Source organism: Chlorocebus sabaeus, chromosome 20, assembly GCF_047675955.1.
Source record: "Chlorocebus sabaeus isolate Y175 chromosome 20, mChlSab1.0.hap1, whole genome shotgun sequence".
NCBI classification, from domain to species: domain Eukaryota; kingdom Metazoa; phylum Chordata; class Mammalia; order Primates; family Cercopithecidae; genus Chlorocebus; species Chlorocebus sabaeus.
The window spans coordinates 111,225,846-111,242,126 of NC_132923.1; the positions used below are offsets into that span (position 1 = coordinate 111,225,846).

Sequence of the window (16,281 nt, forward strand, 5' to 3'; positions counted from 1 at the left end):
ACAAGATTCAGTGAGCAAATGAAAGTCCTATATTCAGCTGGTCCCACCTCCTTAAAAAGGCAGGGCCTCTTGTTATCCTTGCATGCCTTGGAGTGAGGTCTCATCCCCTGCCCCCAGCACTTTTATAAAGGTGCTCCTGTCTACTCTGTATCACTCTCCCAGTGGAGAATTCTGATTTTCAGCGATGTTTTAGCTCTCCCAGTAAAACTGGGCACCCAGATGAGTTTGGCTACCTTACCGTGAATTCGTTTGTTTGAATCACTGTTAAATGTGGTTCATTTAGGAATACAGAAGATGAAGACCAAGTTTCTTTTTTTTTTTTTTTTCCCCTGAGACAGAATCTTGCTCTGTTGCCCAGGCTGGAGTGCAGTGGCACGATCTTGGCTCACTGCAACCTGCCTCCTCCCAGGCAATTCTCCTGCCTCAGCCTCCCAAGTAGCTGGGATTACAGGCATGCGCCACCATGCCAGGCTAATTTTTGTATTCTTAGTAGAGACCATGTTGGCCAGGCTGGTCTTGCACTCTTGACCTCGTCATCTGCCTGCCTCGGCCTCCCAAAGTGCTGAGATTATAGGCATGAGCCACCGCACCCAGCAAGGCCAAGTTTCTTATAGAAAAGCTTCCCCCTTTGGGTGAAAGTTGGACTAGATGCCCTAGAAGCTCCCTTCCAAATCCAAGACTGTGATTCTCTACAGGGTTGGATTGCAGACCACCTGAGATCAGAGACCATGTCATAAACACAGAGCCGAACTCCAAGTCCCCAGACACATTGTTGGTCAGTCAAGTCTCTTGATACTTGCCTCTTCCCTTTTTGCCCAGGTGAAAGAAAGGTCCAAAGTGTCCCTGTGGCTGCGGCCTCTGCCAGCAGAAGCTGGTATTCTGTACTTAAGGGCATAGGAAAGGGATTCTGACTTGTTTCTTACATGCACTTAGATTTTTAAAACTTAGTTGTAGGGTTTGATGAGCTCCAAAATGCAGCAGCTTCGTGGAGGGGCTCTGGTTCATAGCTGGAAAGGCCTGGCCTTCTTCCATCATGGCCAAGAGCAGAGCAGTACCTTCCCAGTCCTTGGACACCAAATCCTACTGAGACAAGTAGGCTGCTGAAATTGGATCCACAGGAAGAAGAAACAGACAGGAAATGAGCCAGCTGCCTCATTGCAGCCATCTCAGCAGAAGAGGACTGAGCCTCTGCTGGGCCTGGAGCTTCCAACCCCTGTGACTTCTTGCTGCCCTCACTGGCAAAAAGCCCTAGTATTCACTGGAATGGGGAGGTCCCCATGCTAAGCCTAGGCTCCCCTCTTCCCTGCTCTGACAGCTCTCTACTTAATAGCAGCAACTAATAATTATTTGCATTGTCTCAGTGAATCCCCAGAACAACCTTAGGAGGTTATCATGGCCATTCCACAGGCAAGAAGTAAGGCAACTGGACCTAGATTAGAGGATTTGCCTAAATTCACAACTAGCAAGCAGTGGACTCAGGACTCAAACCCAGACTATTAACCCCCATGCTGTACGGCAGCTCCTCATGTATCGCAAGTGTTACTCATTAATTCAAGTGTCTCCCCAGCTAGAACATAGGGTCCCTGAGAGCAGGGGTTCCGCCTGTCACATTACTGGATCTCCTGGCTCGTGGTGGGAGGTTAATGTGCTGGATTAAATAATGATGAGTGGGTGGGTGACTCCCACAGTCTACTTTGGGGCACTGGCTTTGTCCTCATCTTTTGCAGACCCCATGTGGAGTCAACCCTGTTTTCTAGAAGCAAATGATGGGTCTTCACCTTCTTTGCAGATGGCTCTGAGGTGCACAATCCTTAATGGAATCCTCCTGGATCCGAACACACAAACTGGTGGCCTGCAGCCAATGTTGAACCATAGGCATGTTGCATTCAGCGCATGCTGTGTTTTAAATTGAATTAGCTGACAATTCCATGTGAAAATCTGATTTCAAGCTTATCTTGAAAAAAGCCGACAGATCTGGCAACCCTGGGCTCGCAGTCCCTCCCAGCTGCCGTTAGCGGACTCTGGGCAGTTGCTGCCCCCTCGAGGTAGGACTTGTGTTCTGCAGCTCTCCATCCCACTTGGGCCCACCCATTTCTGTCTTTTGCTGGATGGGCCCTGTGCCTGCTGGAGGCCCAGGGTTTGTAGTCCCTGACACAGAACAGCAACTCCATCACTCCAAGTCAGCCAAACTTTTTTTTAGATCAAAAGTCCAATCAGTACAAAAGGATGTATAATAGCCTGTAATCCCAGCACTTTGGGAGGCCAAGGCGGGCGGATCATGAGGTCAGGAGATCGAGACCATCCTGGCTAACACGGTGAAACTTCATCTCTACTAAGAATACAAAAACAAAATTAGCCGGGCGTGGGGCAGGTGCCTGTAGTCCCAGCTACTCGGGAGGCTGAGGCAGGAGAATGGTGTGAACCCGGGAGGCGGAGATTTCAGTGAGCATAGATCACGCCACCGCACTCCAGCCTGGGCAACAGAGCGATACTGCATCTCAAAAAAAAAAAAAAAGATGTATAATAAAAGTGAATCTCCCTCCTTCCCAGGTCACCTAGCTGTCTCCCGTGTCAGAGATGTGCTGCACCTCTAAGCCCAGTCACCAAACACTTGCTGGCACCTCTATGGGCCAGACATCAGCTGGGTATCGGGATCCCATGGTACTTTTTCAAAATGTGAGACTCAGGACCCTCATCAGACCTTTGGAGGCAGAATTTCTAAAATTGGAGCCAACCTGTGGCTGCGTGTGTTGGCTCACACCTGTAATCCCAGCACTTTGGGAGGCCAAGGTGGGAGGATCACTTGAGCCCAGGAGTTGGAGACCAGCCTTATTAGGAGATATAGCGAGACTGTCTCTAAATAATTTAAAAGTAAATAAAAAAATAAAATTGGAGCCCCAGTGTCTAGAATTTTTTTTCAGACAGGGTCTCTGTCACCCAGGCCGGAGTACAGTGGTGCAAACTCAGCTCACTGCAGCCTCAGCCTCCTTGGCTCAAGCAATCCTCCAACCTCAGTTTCCAGAGTAGCTTTGACTATAGGTGTGTGCCACCATGGCTGGCTAATATTTGTAATTTTTGTAGAGATGAGATTTCACCATGTTGCCCAGGCTGGTCTCCAACTCCTGAGCTCAAGCAATCCACCAGCCTCAACCTTCCAGACTGCTGGGATTACAGGCATGAGCCACCGTGTCTGGCCTAGATTTTTTTTTTTTTTTTTTTTTTTTTTAAGCCAGCAACGTTTCTGTTGTTCACCTAGGCAGAGACCTCTCCACTCAGGATGCAACATCTCAACACCATTGCCATCTCTCCAGTACCAGACAGCCTGGTGGAGATGAGCCTGCAGCTGCACTCGTCACAGCCCCTGCTCATAGTGTGCAGACCGTACCCTGCACAGGGGATCCCGCCGAGGAGATGTGGGGCCTGAAATCCAGTCATACGCCACAACCAAGGCACATATTACATTCCCTCATCTTCCCAGGAGCAGGCACCACTTCCTAATTTACCATGTCACCTAATCAATACAAATACAGGGAGACCTGTGCTCTGCTGTGGGACACAGATAGGGGCTCCTCAGGATGTAGGCCCAGGGTGACTTCCTGTAGGAGATAATGCTTGGGCCAAGTTTGATTTAGGGAGTAGAAGCAAAGAAGGCGCCTCTCTATTTACCTCCCAAACCCAGGCTACCCCACCCCACGCCCTACCCCATGACTCCCTGTGGTTATCAAGGGCACCACCATTCTCCTGGCCACTGACAGGGACACTTTAATAACAGTACACATTGGCCAGGCACGGTGGCTCACACCTGTCATCCCAGCACTTTGGGAGGCTGAGGTGGGTGGATCACCTGAGGTCAGGAGTTTGAGACCAGCCTGGTCAACACGGTGAAACCCCATCTCAGCTAAAAATACAAAAATTAGCCAGGCGTGGTGGTGGGTGCCTGTAATCCCAGCTACCTGGGAGGCTAAGGCAGGAGAATTGCTTGAATCTGGGAGGCGGAGGTTGCAGTGAGCCAAGTTCACACCATTGCCCTCCAGCCTGGGCAACAAGAATGAGACTGTGTCTCAAAAAAAATAAATAAAAACCAGTGCACATCAAGAAGTCCCTAGGGGACAGCTGGGGCATAAGGAGGTGTCAGCCATACATCAGACCAGTGTACCTGCCCTGGGCTGCTTGGGGTTGACCAGCTTGGTGTCCAGAAATGCCTGCTGGAGGGAGTCACGGTACAGGAACCTTGTGCTCTTGGAAGATCTCCTGAGAGGCCCTGCAAAGCCAGAGTCCCTCTTAGCAAGTCGGATCCGAGCTATCAAAGTGTGGCTCGGGGATTGCTGCCAGCACACAAATTTTTACTGGTCTGCAGCGAGATAAGTACAGAAATTGAAAGTAAGCATTTAGAAACTTTTATGACAATTTTACAAGGTCTTGTCGAATGCTATTAAAATGAAGCTGAGGCTAGAATTTCACCTTTTTCATTTTTTTTCTATTTAAACAAATTATTGTAGTAAAATATAGATAACATAAATGTACCATTTTAGCCATTTTTGAGCATACAATTTAGAAGTGCTTTCACAATATTGTGTAACTACTAGTATTACATAGTTTATATTTTTAAAATTTTACAAAAGCATAAGTTAGCAGCAGATTAAACTTTTTTTCTTAAATTGAGCTTGAGAAGCTCTGGTCTAAATGGTAACCCATGGGGAAGCCTTGACGGTTTGGAGGCTCCTAATTGAGTCCATTGCTTGGCTTTTTTCCCCAAATCACGGAGTGGAGTTAGGTCCCAGAGAATGGCGTGGGCTGAGGCCCAGGCTCCCTCCCGGGCTAGAAAACTGGGCAGACGGGCATCACCCGTGAAGGGAGGCCAGCCAGGCACTGCACAGCCTGGGGCAGTGCTGTCCTGTGTGCCTGGGCCAGGAAGGCTGGGTGAGAGACCCGGGGGCGTTTGGTTTAGAGGCCCAGCAGGCCTTCCTTCTAACTCAGTGTAGGGAGGCGATTGTTTAGAATCACAAAAATCTCAGCTTTAGCTGGGAGAACCCTCAGCGGCTCAGCCATGGTGGCATCTACCCTCCTTGTTTAAAGAAGGAATCTGAGGTAAGAGAGAAAGGACTGGTTTGAGGTTGCAACCAGTTAGTGATGTAGTGATGGTCTCAAATACAGGCCTTTTAGTTCCTAGGCAGAAGCAGGGCAGAGATTTTTTTTTTTTTTTTTAAAAGACAGAGTCTCGGCCGGGCGCGGTGGCTCACGCCTGTAATCCCAGCACTTTGGGAGGCCGAGGCGGGCGGATCACAAGGTCAGGAGATCGAGACCATGGTGAAACCCCGTCTCTACTAAAAAATAGAAAAAAATTAGCCGGGCGCAGTGGCGAGCGCCTGTAGTCCCAGCTACTCGGGAGGCTGAGGTAGGAGAATGGCGTGAACCCGGGAGGCGGAGCTTGCAGTGAGCCGAGATTGCGCCACTGCACTCCAGCTTGGGCGACAGAGCGACACTCCGTCTCAAAAAAAAAAACAAACAAACAAACAAAAAAAAAAAACAAATAAAAGACAGAGTCTCTCTCTGTCTCCCAGGCTGGAATGCAGTGGCACAATCCCGGCTCACTGCAGCCTCCACCTCCTGGGGTTTAAGCTATTCTCCTGCCTCAGCCTCCTGAGTAGCTGGGATTGCAGGCGCCCCACCACCATGCCCAGCTAATTTTTGGGCCCCCCCCGAATGAATCCTTAAAACAATCTTGGGAAGTAAATACTATTCTTTTTTATCCCATTTTATAGATGAGGAAACTGAGGTTCAGAGAGGGTTAGGTCACTTATCCACTGCTAATCAGAGGCAGAGCCAGCAGGCTGCTTGCTCTCTCAATGCCATTTTCCAGATGGCGCGGTCCCATGCTGGCCTGAATTCAGGGGGCTCAATATGGCAGTGCCTGTGCTCACCTCTTTCCAGTTTTTTCCAAATGGTCTGTGACTCGGCCCCGGATATGCTCACCTAGCAGGATCTCCTGGGCTGCCGGGTCCGTCCTGCAGACCCTGGCTGACTGACGATGAAATGAGTAGTCAGACACGTATGCAGTGTAACCGCAGCCTGGCTCTAGTGGCCAGAGAGCAGCCCCCAGAAGCTGGAGCTGCTTGCTTTTACTCCATGCAGGCACAATGCCGAAAACCTGGAGCCCACACAACCTGTAGGTAATTAACATTTATTCTTCCGCTTTAGGGGAACTTCATGGCAGATAATCAAAGGTCAGTTTCTGGTCAACATAAGTAAACAAGCCTGTTTAAGATAAATTCCCCCACACTCCCTTGTACCTACTCCTTGCCCTCTGCCTCAGAGTTATAGAACAGCTGCCTTCAGCTGTTCTCTCCTGGAGCTTTGCAGAGCCCTCTGATCTTTCAGAGGGCCTGCTTCTTTTCCCTATAGTTTCTCCCACCACTCTGACTGGTCTCCTACACTGAGCAATCAGGGAAGAGGGTTGGGATGTTGGTTCCAGTTTCTGACATACCTCATGTGTTGCATTCCCTACCCCAAGCTCCTTCCTCTCCCTTCTCTTTAGACCTCCAAGAGCTAGAAGTTTCCCTAAGAGACCACCCAAAACAAACCTCTCCATCCATGTATTCATTGAATACATCCTGGGGGAGGAGACAGACTATAAAAGAGATTCGGATGAGTGCTGTCAGGATGAAAAGGGTAATACAACAGACAATGACTGTGGGCAGGGGCAGTGCGTTCCTGGCAAAGGGAACTGCTAGTGCCAAGGCCTGAGGGCAGGAACTAGCAGGTATGAGGAAAGCGCCTAAGTGAGGCCCTCTTGGCTGGATGAGGTGGGCAAGGGGGACCCCATGCAAGGAGGTGCTCAGGGTCCAGCTGTGTAGCCTGGGGCCAGGGTGAGGGTTTGGTTATAGTCTGCATGATGCAAAGCTTCAAAGGGCTTTAAGGTGGGAGTGATGTGATCAGATTACTTGTGTAACGAATTCTTCAGCCACCAGGAGGAGAATGGATGGTAAGGAGAGCCGGAGTGCACAAGGGAGAGAGATGAGAGTGGCTTGGAAGGTCATGGTCAGATTCAGGATCCAGATCATGGTGAAGCTAACAGGAACTGTTGGACTGGATGTGGGCATGGAGTGAGGGCTGACTCTTGGACTTTTCACTTGGGGAGTTGAGTGAAGGGAGGTGCCATCTACTCAAACGAAGAAGCCTGGAGAAGGAGTAGGTGTGGGAGGATGGGTAGAGGGGAACAATGGTTTCATTTGGCCATGATGGTAGACCTTGCTGGCTGCTCTCCCAGGACTGAGTCTCTCCTCCCTTATAACAGAAACCTAAAAGTGTTTTATTTTGTTGCTGCTGTTGTTTTTGAAATGAAAGGTCTCACATATTTATTACTGAACCCAGCCAACCAACGCATTCATAACAGATTCAGAAAGGAAAAATATATTCCCAGTAAAACATGCCTAATTCTCCAGATAATGGTGACGTTTTCAGCTTGATACGGTAATGTGATTGTGACCTTCAGACAGCATAAATGTGTGTGCCATCTCACGTGCAATTCCTTATAGACCCAGCTTGGTTCTTCTCCGATGTCTCCTTTTGGAGTTGTACCTGATTTTATTGCCAGTTTTCATCCTAATCCACTGGGGAATGGAACGATTTTGCTTTTGTTTCTTGGCCAGGAATCGCTTAATCCTGAAAGTCTTGTGAGAAGACATGGCAAGAAGCGGAGTCAAGCACACACCATGATGGCAGAGAAAGGAAGAGAGGGGCCATTGTTATTGTTGTTAAGTACTCACCTGTCTGGCTCCTTCTTGTACCTTCTGCCCTTTTCCCATCCTCCCTTTTTCTGGAACAGAGATGTGATACCTAGAAGTACAGCAGCCATCTTGTGATCATCAGGGTAAAAGTCACATAATGGCTGGGACAGGGAGACGGATAGATCCTGGGTCCTTGATAATATCATTGAGCTGACATACCAGTCTAGGCAAGTTGGTCATTTTACTTGTTTAAGCCACTGTTTTTGAGCCACCACATCAGGCCCTTTGTGGCTTTTCATTGCTTGCTGCTGAATGAAGTCATAGCTGATGGAGTCATGTTGAGTTCAAGATTTTTGGAGGAGGGACGTGGGTCTAGGGAAGGAGAAGGAAGTTACCCCTATACACTGAGCTAGCCAACCCAGAGTTCAGTCATTTATTCATTCAAGAAATATTTATTGAGGATCTACTATGCACCAGGAACTATCCCAGGTGCCAAGAATTTAGCAGCAAATAAAGCAAAGATCCCCGCCCTTGAGGAGTTTGCATTCTGCTGTAATCAAGAAGCCAGCCTGACTTCTGAGCAATTGCATTTCATTTAATCCCAAGGGTGGTGGGGTTTGAGGTATGAACAGGTGATGGTGGTCAGGCATGGCATGTCTATTCCCACAGCCCTCCTCACCCACTCGTGATGTTAGCAAATCAAAATGGTCAACATATTTCTCCAGTGTTTTCTAGGAGCCAGGCACTGTGCTGTGTTCTACCTCTGAGGGAGGTGTTCTGATTATCCCCATGTTCTAGGAAGGTTAAGAAAGCGGCTCTAGTCACACAGCTAACCAGCGGTTGTGCTAGATTTAAACCCAGGGCTTTCTGACTCCAGAAATGCACTGACCCCCTCCACCCCCGGGCAACCTCTTTAAAAAAACAAAAACAAAAACAAAAACAAGGGCCAGGCATAGTGGCTCACACCTGTAATCCCAGCACTTTGGGAGGCTGAGGTGGGTGGATCACAAGGTCAAGAGATCAAGACCAGCCTGGCCAACCTGGTGAAACGCCGTCTCTACTAAAAATACAAAAATTAGCCGGGCATGGTGTCATGCACCTGTAGTCCCAGCTACTTGGGAGGCTGAGGCAGGAGAATTGCTTGAACCTGGGAGGCGGAGGTTGCAGTGAGCCGAGATTGCACCACTGCACTCCAGCCTGGCGACAGAGCGAGACTCCGTCTCAAAAAAACAAAACAAAAAAACACATCTTTATTATCTAGAAATCTATATTTTCAAAACTCCCCACAAAAGATGCTGCTCTCTCATTTCCCCCATTTTCTTCCTTTTCTTCCATACCTCTACCATAAAGGACATTTTTATACTGTATTAAAACTTCACCCAGATGTCCAGACGGCTCTCCACCTATGTATTCCTCTTATTTGCAAGCTGCATGTTCATGTAGCCATCTAAGATGCCAGATAGCCCTTGTACTCCATTCCCCACTTCATTTCAGCATCACCGGCTTTCCTGTTAACCCACTGAGGAAAGCTTTGGGATTGAGGGGTAGACTTACCGTAACTATGGGCAAATGCTGCAGGCTCCTGGACAACCTCTTGGCCCCTTTTGCTGTACCCCTTTTTGTCATTGTTTAACAAACCATTTCCTGATTTCCCCTTTCTCCTTGCTTTGGAAAGGGACAATGTATCTTGTTCATTCCTGTGGTCCAGACACCTGAGTGAAGGCCTGACACCCTTCATTCCTCCATCCCACTTTTTAAGAAGCTTTCTCTATGCTGAGTGCTGGGAATATAGACAAGTCACAGAACAAGACACACAGCCCAGGAGGGAAACAGGTAATCAACAGGTGTCACAGTGTAATGGGTCTGGTAGGATAATCAGAGGGACCAACCTTCCTTGGTACAGGAAAGGGTATCCAAGTCAGACCAGGGTGGTGGGGACCAGTCAAGGAGAGCTGCCTGGAGGAGTTGACACCTGAGCTGAGTCCCAGATGAGAAGCAGGAGTTGAGCAGGTAAATAAAAACAGTGGGGCCAGGCACGGTGGCTCACGTCTATAATCTCAGCACTTTGGAAGGCCGAGGCAGGTGGATCATGAGGTCAAGAGATCGAAACCATTCTGGATAACATGGTGAAACCCCTCTCCTCAAAATACAAAACTATTAGCTGGGCATGGTGGTGCGCGTCTGTAGTCCCAGCTACTCAGGAGGCTGAGGCAGGAGAATCTCTTGAACCTGGGAGACAAAGATTGCAGTGAGCTGAGATCGCACCACTGCATTCCAGCCTGGGCAACAGAGCGAGACTCCGTCCCTCACCAAAAAAAAAAAGAGCAGTGGGGGTGTTCCAGACAAAGGGATAAGCACATGGAGGGTGGAGAGAGGCGAGATGGCAGCACATGAGATGGAGGCACACTCATCTCCCACTAAGGAGTCCTGCCTGGGCATCCTAGAACCCTGGGGCCAGAAGGATCTTTAATCATCAACAAATCCAACGTCCTCCTTTTCCAAATGAGGCCCAGAGAGGGGAAGCCATTTTTCCAAGGTCACATAGAAAGCTAATGATGGAGAATAGACTCAAACTCACTGCACTGCCTGGGTTTTGGATTTTCTTTTTTTTTTTCTTCAATTCCCTCCCCCTGCCCTTCCCTCCCACGGTCCTCCAATTCATTTTTCTCACGTGCCTACTTTGCACCAGCCCAGTACCCTGAGCTCCCTGCCCTAGAACCTTAGGCTTCCGGAGCCTGGGTCATCACCACCTCCTCCTATCAAACCTCCTCCCCACACCCTGTTCCTGCCTGACAGGTCATCACCACCTCCTCCTATCAAACCTCCTCCCCACACCCTGTTCCTGCCTGACCTTTCCTACACATTAAAAAATCCAGATGCCTATGTTGCTTCCCATACCAACAAGATCAGAATGTCTGGGGGCGGGGGCCAGGTGTCAGTATTTTTAAAGATCCCTGGATGATTCCATTTGTAGCAAAGTTTGAGAACCACTGTTTTAGCCTTGATGAAGGGCCCCTCCACTTCCTGTCCCTTGGCCTCTGGGTTGCAGATGACCTGGTGATGTTTCTTTTTCTTCCAGATGGACTTCTGGACTCAGGGATCTGGGCCCCAGCACAGGTCTCTGCGGAGCAATCTTGTCTCCGCTCTGTTCCTGCCCGTTGTCCAGCCCTGGGCCTCCAATCTGCATTGATTACCTGGTCTGACCTATCTCACCATCACTAGGTACTTAATAAATATTTGCTGTTGATGATGGCAATGACCTTGAGACTGATGAACAGTCTGGCCAAGAGGATCCTTGATGTGGAAGATAGAAAAAGCCTTTGGGGTCAGGCAGACTTGGATTCTAATACCAGCCAGTTGTGCTTGCTGTGTCTGAGCCTCAGTTTCTCATCTGTGAAGAGGAGGTAGCAGGAATGAAAATGCCTGCCTTGCAGTTTGTTGTAAGGACAGACACAGCCAATGTAAGAGAGATTAGCAGCTCACAGACCAGTTGCTCTGGGAGCAGACCGCTCTTGCGCTGATGGTAGGGAACTATTTTTGTGCATGGCAAGTGGGACCTTAGGAAGGAAGGCAACTGTGAGGCTTCTGAGAAGGACCCTACACAAGGGAGTTTCCTCCCAGGACACGTGAATGGAGAGGGTGGCAGAAGCCTATGGGCAAGGGTCACAGGGATCAGCTACAGAGTGCCACCACCCTTCCTGGGGAATGCAGGGCAAGGTCCCTGGTGGGAGTTTTCCTGGGAAGCCAGAGAAGCACCCCATGAAGACAGAATCAACATTTGGGTACCTTCAGTACCCAGAGGCAGCAATGCCAACTACAACCACACTCCGCATAGATTCTCTGATCTCTTCCTCCTTCATGGCACCAGCCCTGGGGAACCAGCATGGTGGGGAAATAATGAAACTGGAATACAACCACTTATAGGCTTCACAACCTCCTCCTGTAGACACCAAATGGATTTTAGGATCACATTTTATTTCTCACCTGAGCAAGAAAAGCTACAGGAGCATCTCAAGCAGGGGGCAGGAGTCTCCAGAGGAGTTCAAGGGGCTCTGGCAAGAAAAATCAAGGGTCTGCGTTCAAGAACTGGCTCCCCTGGCAATTGTATTACGAAGCCCATGTGTGCTGGGTGCCGGTGAAATTGCTGTCAAATGCCTGTGCGGCCTTGGCAAGGCCCTTTATTTCTCTGGGTCTCCGTTTCTCTAGCTGTGAAATGACTGTTCTAAAAGAGCCCTGCTGGACTTTGGCAGTCTGTAAGAAGACCTGAGTTCTCCTCTCAGTTCCAAGCAGGAAAATTGAACGTATCCTGAGCCCAGAGCCTGCAACAAACTGGGCAGCCTCAGGAAGTCAGGCAGTGAAGTCCGAAAAATGATCTCTTCTGTATAGGGAGGAAATAAAAATTTCAAAATTTGTAGTTTGAAAATGTCAGTTGCTATGTTAGTTTTTATGTTACTATTTTTTCCATTTCCTGGTAATGACATGCTATGTTATCTTTATTTATTTATTTGTTAGAGATGGGGTCTCGCTTTGTCACCCAGGCTGCAATGTAGTGGCACTACTATAAGCTCACCACTGTATGAAATTCCTGGGCTCAAGTGAACCTCCCACCTCAGCCTCAGCAGCTGGGACTAAAGGCACATAATACCACGCCCAGCTAATATTTAAATGTTTTGTAGAGACTGTCTCATCTTGTTGCCCTGGCTGTTCTCCAACTCCTGGCTTAAGCAATCCTCTGACCTCAGCCTCCCATGTTCTTTTTTAAACAGCTTCTTTAGAGCACAACTTACATACCATAAAGTTCACCTCTTTTAAAGATGTGCATTGCACCAGGCACGGTGGCTCACGCCTGTAATCCCAGCACTTTGGGAGGCCGAGGAGGGCTAATCATAAGGTCAGGAGATCGAGACCATCTTGGCTAACATGGTGAAACTCCATCTCTACTAAAAATACAAAAAATTAGCTGGTGTGGTGGCACGTGCCTATAGTCCCAGCTACTTGGGAGGCTGAGGCTGGAGAATGGCATGAACCCAGGAGGCAGAGCTTACAGTGAGCCGAGATTGTGCCACTGCACTCCAGCCTGGGCGACAGAGCGAGACTCTGTCTCAAAACAAAACAAAACAAAAAGAAACAACAAAAAAAAGTGTACATTGCAATGACTTTTAGCAAATTTACAGGGTTTTGCAACCATTACCTCAATCTAATTCTATTTATTTATTTATTTATTTATTTATTGAGATGGAGTTTCACTCTTGTTGCCCAGGCTGGAGTGTAATGGCATGATCTTGGCTCCCTGCAACCTCTGCCTCCCGGGTTCAAGTGATTCTCTCGCTTCAGCCTCCCAAGTAGCGGGGATTACAGGCGCCTGCCACCATGCCCAGCTAAAATTTTTTTGTATTTTTAGTAGAGATGGGGTTTCGCCATGTTGACCAGTCTGGTCTCGAACTCTTGACCTCAGTTGGTCCACTCGCCTCAGCCTCCCAAAGTGCTGGAATTACAGGCATGAGCCACTGTGCCTGGCCCTATTATTATTATTTTTTTCTTAGAGACCGAGTATGACTTTTTCACCCAGGCTGGAGCACAGTAGTGCAATCATAGCTCACTGCAGCCTTGAACTCCTGGGCTCAAGCAGTCCTCCCGCCTCAAGTCCTCCACCTCAGGCGTGCACTACCATGCCCAGCTAATTAAGGTGACATTTAAATAGACCTGAGGGAAGTGAGGAGCTGCCGCTGTTTGGAGTTGTGTGACCTGAGCCAGGCACAGGGCCCTGCACTTAGGAGGGCCCCATGCTGGATGTCAGCTCTGCTGTTCCTATCTTGAAGTGCTTAATTTTTATTTATTTTATTTTATTTTATTTTTGACAGAGTTTCGCTCTTGTTGCCCAGGCTGGAATGCAATGGCACGATCTCGACTCATGGCAACCTCCACCTCCTAAGTTCAAGTGATTCTCCTGCCTCAGCCTCCTGAGTAGCTGGGATTATAGGCATGCGCCACCATGCCCGGCTATTTTTGTATTTTTATTAGAAACGGGGTTTCTCCATGTTGATCAGGCTGTTCTTGAACTCCTGACCTCAGGTGATCCGCCTGTCTTGGCCTCCCAAAGTGCTGGGATTACAGGCGTGAGCCGCCGTGCCCGGCCTGAAGTTCTTAATTTTTGTGTACATTTTCACTGTGTACAGGGTATGTGGCCAGTCCTGCTGAAGCCAAATGAGTTCCAGGCAGAAGGAACACCAAGTGCAAAGCTCACAGAGTGGGCAGGTGTTGACAACTGGAGTAGGAAAGGAGGCCACAGTTGGCTTCTCCTCTCTTTCTGCCCTTTGCCCTTTCATCTCCTCCCCAGCTGCCCATTGTGGTTCTGGCACCTCCAGGGCTGATGCAGGAAGGAGAGGGAAGAGGTTCCGGAGTCAAGAAGGGTCTGACTCCTGGGTACTATCTTGAGCAAGCGTTGATGCTCTCTGGGCTTGGCAGGGGTTTAAAGCTGATGCTCGGCCTGGTGCAGTGGCTCAAGCCTGTAATTCCAGCAATTTGGGAGGCTGAGGTGGGTGGATCACCTGAGGTCAGGAGTTCGAGACCAACCTGACCAACATGGTGAAACCCCATCTCTACTATAAGTACAAAAAATTAACCGCATGTGGTGGTGCGCGGCTGTAATCCCAGCTACTTGGGAGGCTGAGGTGGGAGAATAGCCAAAATTGCACCACTGCACTCCAGCCTGGGCGACAAAGTGAGACTGTGTTTCAAACAAACAAAAAGCTGACGCTCCTTCTTGTTTGGGGGGTGGGAGAAGCACTTTCATGGAAGTTCTGGTCTGGCTCCCACCGCAAAGCCTGGGACAGAGACTTATGTGGCAGAGTTTGTATGGGAGGTGATCCCAGGATGTCGAGTGAAACAGGAAGGAGGTTGCTGCTTTAGGTAATGGAGTCCAGATTCCAGGAAACCCAATGGGCAGACAGAACGAGTTGTCTTCTTTTGGACCAGAATCCGGGGTTTCCTCAACTGCTCCCACATCCCACTGGGTGTCAGCTGCGTGCGCCTCTAGTCTACATCTAAGCTAGTGGGCTGAGCAGCCCTCCCAACTTCAGAGGGAGCCCCGAGGCAGAAAGCAGAGGAATGCCAGGTGGGCGAGTGGGGTGGGGCTGGTGTCAGCATGCGTGGCACAGTCCCCATTGCAGAGGCTGACCTGAGCTAGACTGAGAAGCTGTGACCTGGCACACTCTTATGCCTGCGGCCCTGGGGGTGGTCGCTGCGGGGTCTCCGGCTGCACCCTTGTGGAAGGTGGATAGGTCTCCACCAGCCAGGTGCTCATGATGACCCTCAATCCCAGGATATCCCAGACGCCTCCAGCTTCTTCGTGCTGAGGCCTCACGCCACCAGAGGAGACCTTCCTGGGATCTGGATCCGAGACCGCCCCAGGCGGACTCTCTCTCCTGTGGCCACCTGTGTGTGCAGTGCCCTCTGGCCGCAGCCCTCTACTCTACCGCCTCAGGGGGCTTCAGGCAGTCCTTTCTCTTTGGCTTCTCAGGCAAGAGTCAGACACCAGGTCACAGGGTCCCAGGGCACACCCAGCACCTCTCTGACTGGTCTCCTGGAAGCCCTGTCCCTGGGCTTGAAGTGAGAAGGAAACCACCCCCTCCCACCCAACTTTCTACCCCTGCTTTCCTAATGTCATGTGCCACCACCAGGTCCCCTGTGCACCAGCCCCAGAGCATAACGAGGCCCCATTCCCTAAGCTTACCCCTCCCCTCCCACCACTGTGCCCTGGACATGCTGTTCCCTTTGCCTGGAAAGTCCTTTCCCCTCCTCAAGACTTGGTGAACTCCTCCTCATTCTGTGAGACTCATCCTAGGAGGCCATAAAGCAGTGAATCTGTTTTGGAAATCAGTCCTGCTCCACCGTGCTCCCACTGCACCGTGTTCACACTGCCCTGTGCTTCTACTACACTGTACTCCCATTGCCCTGTGCTCCCACTTTATTGTGCTCCGACTGCCCTGTACTCCCATTGCCCTGTGCTCCCGCTGCCCTGTGCTCCCATTGCTTGGTGTTCCTGCTGCACTGTGCTCCTGATGTCCCGTACTCCTGCTGTGGAGTAAAGAATTGAAATAGAGTAATACTTGGCATTTCTTGAGCAGTTACTATACGCCAGGCATTGTAAGCCCTTTCCTTCTATGATTCCATTCGCTCCTCATGCCAACTCTATGAGGTGGATATCATGACTCTGCTTTTGAGTTGAGGAGACTAGCGTCGGGCGAGGTTACAAAACCTACCAAGATCACAAAGACCTGGTACACGGTAGAGTTCAAGTGTGAACCCAGGCAGAATACACCCATGTGCTTCACTGCTTTGCTGCCTCTAGTGAATGGTGGCCTTGTTTTGGGGGAAAAGAAAAGAAGGTGTTGGGGACAGCTCAGGCCCCACACACTTATTGTTTCTCTTGCTTTAGGTCCACTGAAACCCTTACTGATGCTCTCCCAGCTCAGAGGCTGACTCCTTTTGGTCTCTGAGCTGATGGTCTCCCAGCTCAGAGCCTTTTGAGTCCTTTCAGCTACTGGACTTAGGT

At 49.6% G+C, this 16,281-nt stretch overlaps 1 pseudogene; it reads right to left on the reverse strand.

Moving 5' to 3' along the window:
- Positions 1 to 9,017: 9,017 nt before the first annotated feature.
- Positions 9,018 to 9,362, reverse strand: LOC103225344 (small nuclear ribonucleoprotein F pseudogene; annotated as a pseudogene).
- Between the last annotated feature and the right edge of the window lie 6,919 nt (positions 9,363 to 16,281).